Below are 5,000 nucleotides of genomic sequence, written 5' to 3' on the forward strand. Positions count from 1 at the left end.
AATCAAAGTGAATTTGTATGATGGCAGGACAATGCAATAGTTACAATAACAGTCAGGTTGGTCCATGGTATTTGGTGTTGAAAAAAATAAATACTTCAAATGTTGCGTTTCCAGATGAGATAGCACGTCCATTGAGTGAGGTCTGTACTCCATCACTGAAACGATCCGTGTACGGACCACGGAAGATGAGTGTCATTGACTTGCGTTAGAGTTATCCGTGATCTAAGCACAGACTCACTCCGTGCTCCTATCACAGATTTTAGTTCTGACTATAGCCAAAATGTGTGTAAAACGCCATCAAACTGGATTTAATGATGACAGGACGAGAAAAAATGCCAAGTTAATTACATGCCATTGCAACAGTGTCGACGAAAAGCTTGTAAGTTCCTAAACAAGTGAGTGAGGTCAGGTTGTGGAGGTCCGTGCCATCACGGGACTTTTGTAACTGAAACAAACGTAATTTTTATGATGACAGGACAATGCAAATAACTACAACAGCTGTCTGGTCAATGTCATTATGGCATTTGATATTGGAAAAGAAACAAATACTTCAAATGTTGCGTTCCAATGAGAAAGCACGTCCGTTCAGCGAGTTCTGTACTCCGTCATTGAAACGGGTATCCGTGTGTGGATCACGGGAGGTCAGTGTCATTGACTTGCGTTGGAGAATATCCGTGGCCGGGTCACGGAATTTGGGGCAATTCCGTGATGGCTTCACGGATTTTGAGTTAAGGACCCGTGGACATTTCACGGAATTCTGTGAGACCAGGTTGGGCCATACCATCCTGGCTATACCTGATCTCGTCTGATCTCGGAAGCTAAGCAGGTTTGGGCCTGGTTAGTACTTGGATGGGAGACCGCCTGGGAATATCAGGTGCTGTAAGCTTTTTGGAATTTTTCAGTTAGTATATAATAATTTTGCCAAAAAATAGAGTCAATGCCCGATTTCTGAATATTAGCAGGTGTGGGCCTGGTTAGTACATGGATGGGACACTGCCTGGGAATACCAGGTGCTTTAAACTTTTTGGAAAATTTCACAAATTATATAATAATTTTGCCAAAAAAAAAAAAAAAAAGAGTCAATGCCCAATCTCTGAATCTTCGCAGGCTTAGGTCTGGTTAGTACTTGGATGAGAGACCGGCTAGGAATACCAGGTGCTTTAAGCTTTTGGGTTTTCTTTCCTACTTATATAATGTACTGGCGATTAGATTGGCTGATCTCTAAATAGCCTTCTCTTTGCGGCAGTCTTCGCTTACGGCCATACCATCCTGGCTATACCTGATCTCGTCTGATCTCGGAAGCTAAGCAGGTTTGGGCCTGGTTAGTACTTGGATGGGAGACCGCCTGGGAATACCAGGTGCTGTAAGCTTTTTGGAAATTTTTCAGTTAGTATATAATAATTTTGCCAAAAAATAGAGTCAATGCCGGTCTCTGAATATTAGCAGGTTTGGGTCTGGTTAGTACATGGATGGGAGACTGCCTGGGAATACCAGGTGCTTTAAACTTTTTGGAAAATTTTCACTTAGTATATAATAATTTTGCCAAAAAATAGAGTCAATGCCCGATTTCTGAATATTAGCAGGTTTGGGCCTGGTTAGTACATTGATGGGAGACTGCCTGGGAATACCAGGTGCTTTAAACTTTTTGGAAAATTTCATAAATTATATAATAATTTTGCCAATAAAAAAAGAGTCAATGCCCAATCTCTGAATCTTAGCAGGCTTAGGTCTGGTTAGTACTTGGATGAGAGACCGGCTAGGAATACCAGGTGCTTTAAGCTTTTGGGTTTTCTTTCCTACTTATATAATGTACTGGCGATTAGATTGGCTGATCTCTAAATAGCCTTCTCTTTGCGGCAGTCTTTGCTTACGGCCATACCAACCTGGCTATGCCCGATCTCGTCTGATCTCGGAAGCTAAGCAGGTTTGGGCCTGGTTAGTACTTGGATGGGAGACCGCCTTGGAATACCAGGTGCTGTAAGCTTTTTGGAAATTTTTCAGTTAGTATATAATAATTTTGCCAAAAAATAGAGTCAATGCCGGTCTCTGAATATTAGCAGGTTTGGGTCTGGTTAGTACATGGATGGGAGACTGCCTGGGAATACCAGGTGCTTTAAACTTTTTGGAAAATTTTCACTTAGTATATAATAATTTTGCAAAAAAAAAAAAAAAGAGTCAATGCCCAATCTCTGAAACATAGCCGGCTTAGGTCTGGTTAGTACTTGGATGAGAGACCGGCTAGGAATACCAGGTGCTTTAAGCTTTTGGGTTTTCTTTCCTACTTATATAATGTACTGGCGATTAGATTGGCTGATCTCTAAATAGCCTTCTCTTTGCGGCAGTCTTCGCTTACGGCCATACCAACCTGGCTATGCCCGATCTCGTCTGATCTCGGAAGCTAAGCAGGTTTGGGCCTGGTTAGTACTTGGATGGGAGACCGCCTGGGAATACCAGGTGCTGTAAGCTTTTTGGAAATTTTTCACTTAGTATATAATAATTTTGGCCAAAAATAGAGTCAATGCCGGTCTCTGAATATTAGCAGGTTTGGGTCTGGTTAGTACATGGATGTTAGACTGCCTGGGAATACCAGGTGCTTTAAACTTTTTGGAAAATTTTCACTTAGTATATAATAATTTTGCCAAAAAATAGAGTCAATGCCCGATTTCTGAATATTAGCAGGTTTGGGCCTGGTTAGTACATGGATGGGAGACTGCCTGGGAATACCAGGTGCTTTAAACTTTTTGGAAAATTTCACAAATTATATAATAATTTTGCAAAAAAAAAAAAAAAAAAAGAGTCAATGCCCAATCTCTGAATCTTAGCAGGCTTAGGTCTGGTTAGTACTTGGATGAGAGACCGGCTAGGAATACCAGGTGCTTTAAGCTTTTGCGTTTTCTTTCCTACTTATATAATGTACTGGCGATTAGATTGGCTGATCTCTAAATAGCCTTCTCTTTGCGGCAGTCTTCGCTTACGGCCATACCAACCTGGCTATGCCCGATCTCGTCTGATCTCGGAAGCTAAACAGGTTTGGGCCTGGTTAGTACTTGGATGGGAGACCGCCTGGGAATACCAGTTGATGTAAGCTTTTTGGAAATTTTTCACTTAGTATATAATAATTTTGCCAAAAATAGAGTCAATGCCGGTCTCTGAATATTAGCAGGTTTGGGTCTGGTTAGTACATGGATGGGAGACTGCCTGGGAATACCAGGTGCTTTAAACTTTTTGGAAAATTTTCACTTAGTATATAATAATTTTGCCAAAAAATAGAGTCAATGCCCGATTTCTGAATATTAGCAGGTTTGGGCCTGGTTAGTACATGGATGGGAGACTGCCTGGGAATACCAGGTGCTTTAAACTTTTTGGAAAATTTCACAAATTATATAATAATTTTGCAAAAAAAATAAAATAAATAAAAGAGTCAATGCCCAATCTCTGAATGTTAGCAGGCTTAGGTCTGGTTAGTACTTGGATGAGAGACCGGCTAGTAATACCAGCTGCTTTAAGCTTTTGCGTTTTCTTTCCTACTTATATAATGCACTGGCGATTAGATTGGCTGATCTCTAAATAGCCCTCTCTTTGCGGCAGTCTTCGCTTACGGCCATACCAACCTGGCTATGCCCGATCTCGTCTGATCTCGGAAGCTAAGCAGGTTTGGGCCTGGTTAGTACTTGGATGGGAGACCGCCTGGGAATACCAGGTGCTGTAAGCTTTTTGGAAATTTTTCACTTAGTATATAATAATTTTGCCAAAAAATAGAGTCAATGCCGGTCTCTGAATATTAGCAGGTTTAGGTCTGGTTAGTACATGGATGGGAGACTGCCTGGGAATACCAGGTGCTTTAAACTTTTTGGAAAATTTTCACTTAGTATATAATAATTTTGCCAAAAAATAGAGTCAATGCCCGATTTCTGAATATTAGCAGGTTTGGGCCTGGTTAGTACATGGATGGGACACTGCCTGGGAATACCAGGTGCTTTAAACTTTTTGGAAAATTTCACAAATTATATAATAATTTTGCCAAAAAAAAAAAAAAAGAGTCGATGCCCAATCTCTGAATCTTAGCAGGCTTAGGTCTGGTTAGTACTTGGATGAGAGACCGGCTAGGAATACCAGGTGCTTTAAGCTTTTGGGTTTTCTTTCCTACTTATATAATGTACTGGCGATTAGATTGGCTGATCTCTAAATAGCCTTCTCTTTGCGGCAGTCTTTGCTTACGGCCATACCATCCTGGCTATACCCGATCTCGTCTGATCTCGGAAGCTAAGCAGGTTTGGGCCTGGTTAGTACTTGGATGGGAGACCGCCTTGGAATACCAGGTGCTGTAAGCTTTTTGGAAATTTTTCAGTTAGTATATAATAATTTTGCCAAAAAATAGAGTCAATGCCGGTCTCTGAATATTAGCAGGTTTGGGTCTGGTTAGTACATGGATGGGAGACTGCCTGGGAATACCAGGTGCTTTAAACTTTTTGGAAAATTTTCACTTAGTATATAATAATTTTGCCAAAAAATAGAGTCAATGCCCGATTTCTGAATATTAGCAGGTTTGGGCCTGGTTAGTACATGGATGGGAGACTGCCTGGGAATACCAGGTGCTTTAAACTTTTTGGAAAATTTCACAAATTATATAATAATTTTGCAAAAAAAAAAAAAAAAAAGAGTCGATGCCCAATCTCTGAATCTTAGCAGGCTTAGGTCTGGTTAGTACTTGGATGAGAGACCGGCTAGGAATACCAGGTGCTTTAAGCTTTTGGGTTTTCTTTCCTACTTATATAATGTACTGGCGATTAGATTGGCTGATCTCTAAATAGCCTTCTCTTTGGCAGCAGTCTTCGCTTACGGCCATACCATCCTGGCTATACCCGATCTCGTCTGATCTCGGAAGCTAAGCAGGTTTGGGCCTGGTTAGTACTTGGATGGGAGACCGCCTTGGAATACCAGGTGCTGTAAGCTTTTTGGAAACTTTTCAGTTAGTATATAATAATTTTGCCAAAAAATAG

The 5,000-nt window shown here is 40.9% G+C and overlaps 7 non-coding genes and 1 pseudogene across 7 annotated transcripts; all 8 read left to right on the forward strand.

Annotated features, from left to right (window-relative positions):
- Nucleotides 1–768: 768 nt before the first annotated feature.
- On the forward strand, nucleotides 769–886 carry LOC113074765 (uncharacterized; annotated as a pseudogene).
- Nucleotides 887–1,251: 365 nt separating this feature from the next.
- LOC113074803 (5S ribosomal RNA) lies at nucleotides 1,252–1,370 on the forward strand. The gene has a single exon (XR_003280806.1). It is a non-coding gene; the product is annotated as a 5S ribosomal RNA (ribosomal RNA).
- Nucleotides 1,371–1,865: 495 nt separating this feature from the next.
- On the forward strand, nucleotides 1,866–1,984 carry LOC113074798 (5S ribosomal RNA). Its single transcript, XR_003280801.1, has one exon. It is a non-coding gene; the product is annotated as a 5S ribosomal RNA (ribosomal RNA).
- Nucleotides 1,985–2,347: 363 nt separating this feature from the next.
- LOC113074681 (5S ribosomal RNA) lies at nucleotides 2,348–2,466 on the forward strand. Its single transcript, XR_003280695.1, has one exon. It is a non-coding gene; the product is annotated as a 5S ribosomal RNA (ribosomal RNA).
- Nucleotides 2,467–2,969: 503 nt separating this feature from the next.
- Nucleotides 2,970–3,088, forward strand: LOC113074755 (5S ribosomal RNA). Its single transcript, XR_003280765.1, has one exon. It is a non-coding gene; the product is annotated as a 5S ribosomal RNA (ribosomal RNA).
- A 505-nt stretch (nucleotides 3,089–3,593) lies between these two features.
- Nucleotides 3,594–3,712, forward strand: LOC113074771 (5S ribosomal RNA). The gene has a single exon (XR_003280776.1). It is a non-coding gene; the product is annotated as a 5S ribosomal RNA (ribosomal RNA).
- A 500-nt stretch (nucleotides 3,713–4,212) lies between these two features.
- On the forward strand, nucleotides 4,213–4,331 carry LOC113074804 (5S ribosomal RNA). The gene has a single exon (XR_003280807.1). It is a non-coding gene; the product is annotated as a 5S ribosomal RNA (ribosomal RNA).
- A 503-nt stretch (nucleotides 4,332–4,834) lies between these two features.
- On the forward strand, nucleotides 4,835–4,953 carry LOC113074805 (5S ribosomal RNA). The gene has a single exon (XR_003280808.1). It is a non-coding gene; the product is annotated as a 5S ribosomal RNA (ribosomal RNA).
- The last annotated feature ends 47 nt before the right edge of the window (nucleotides 4,954–5,000 follow it).

The sequence above is a fragment of the Carassius auratus genome, unplaced genomic scaffold, assembly GCF_003368295.1.
Source record: "Carassius auratus strain Wakin unplaced genomic scaffold, ASM336829v1 scaf_tig00015406, whole genome shotgun sequence".
In the NCBI taxonomy this organism is placed as follows: Eukaryota; Metazoa; Chordata; class Actinopteri; order Cypriniformes; family Cyprinidae; genus Carassius; species Carassius auratus.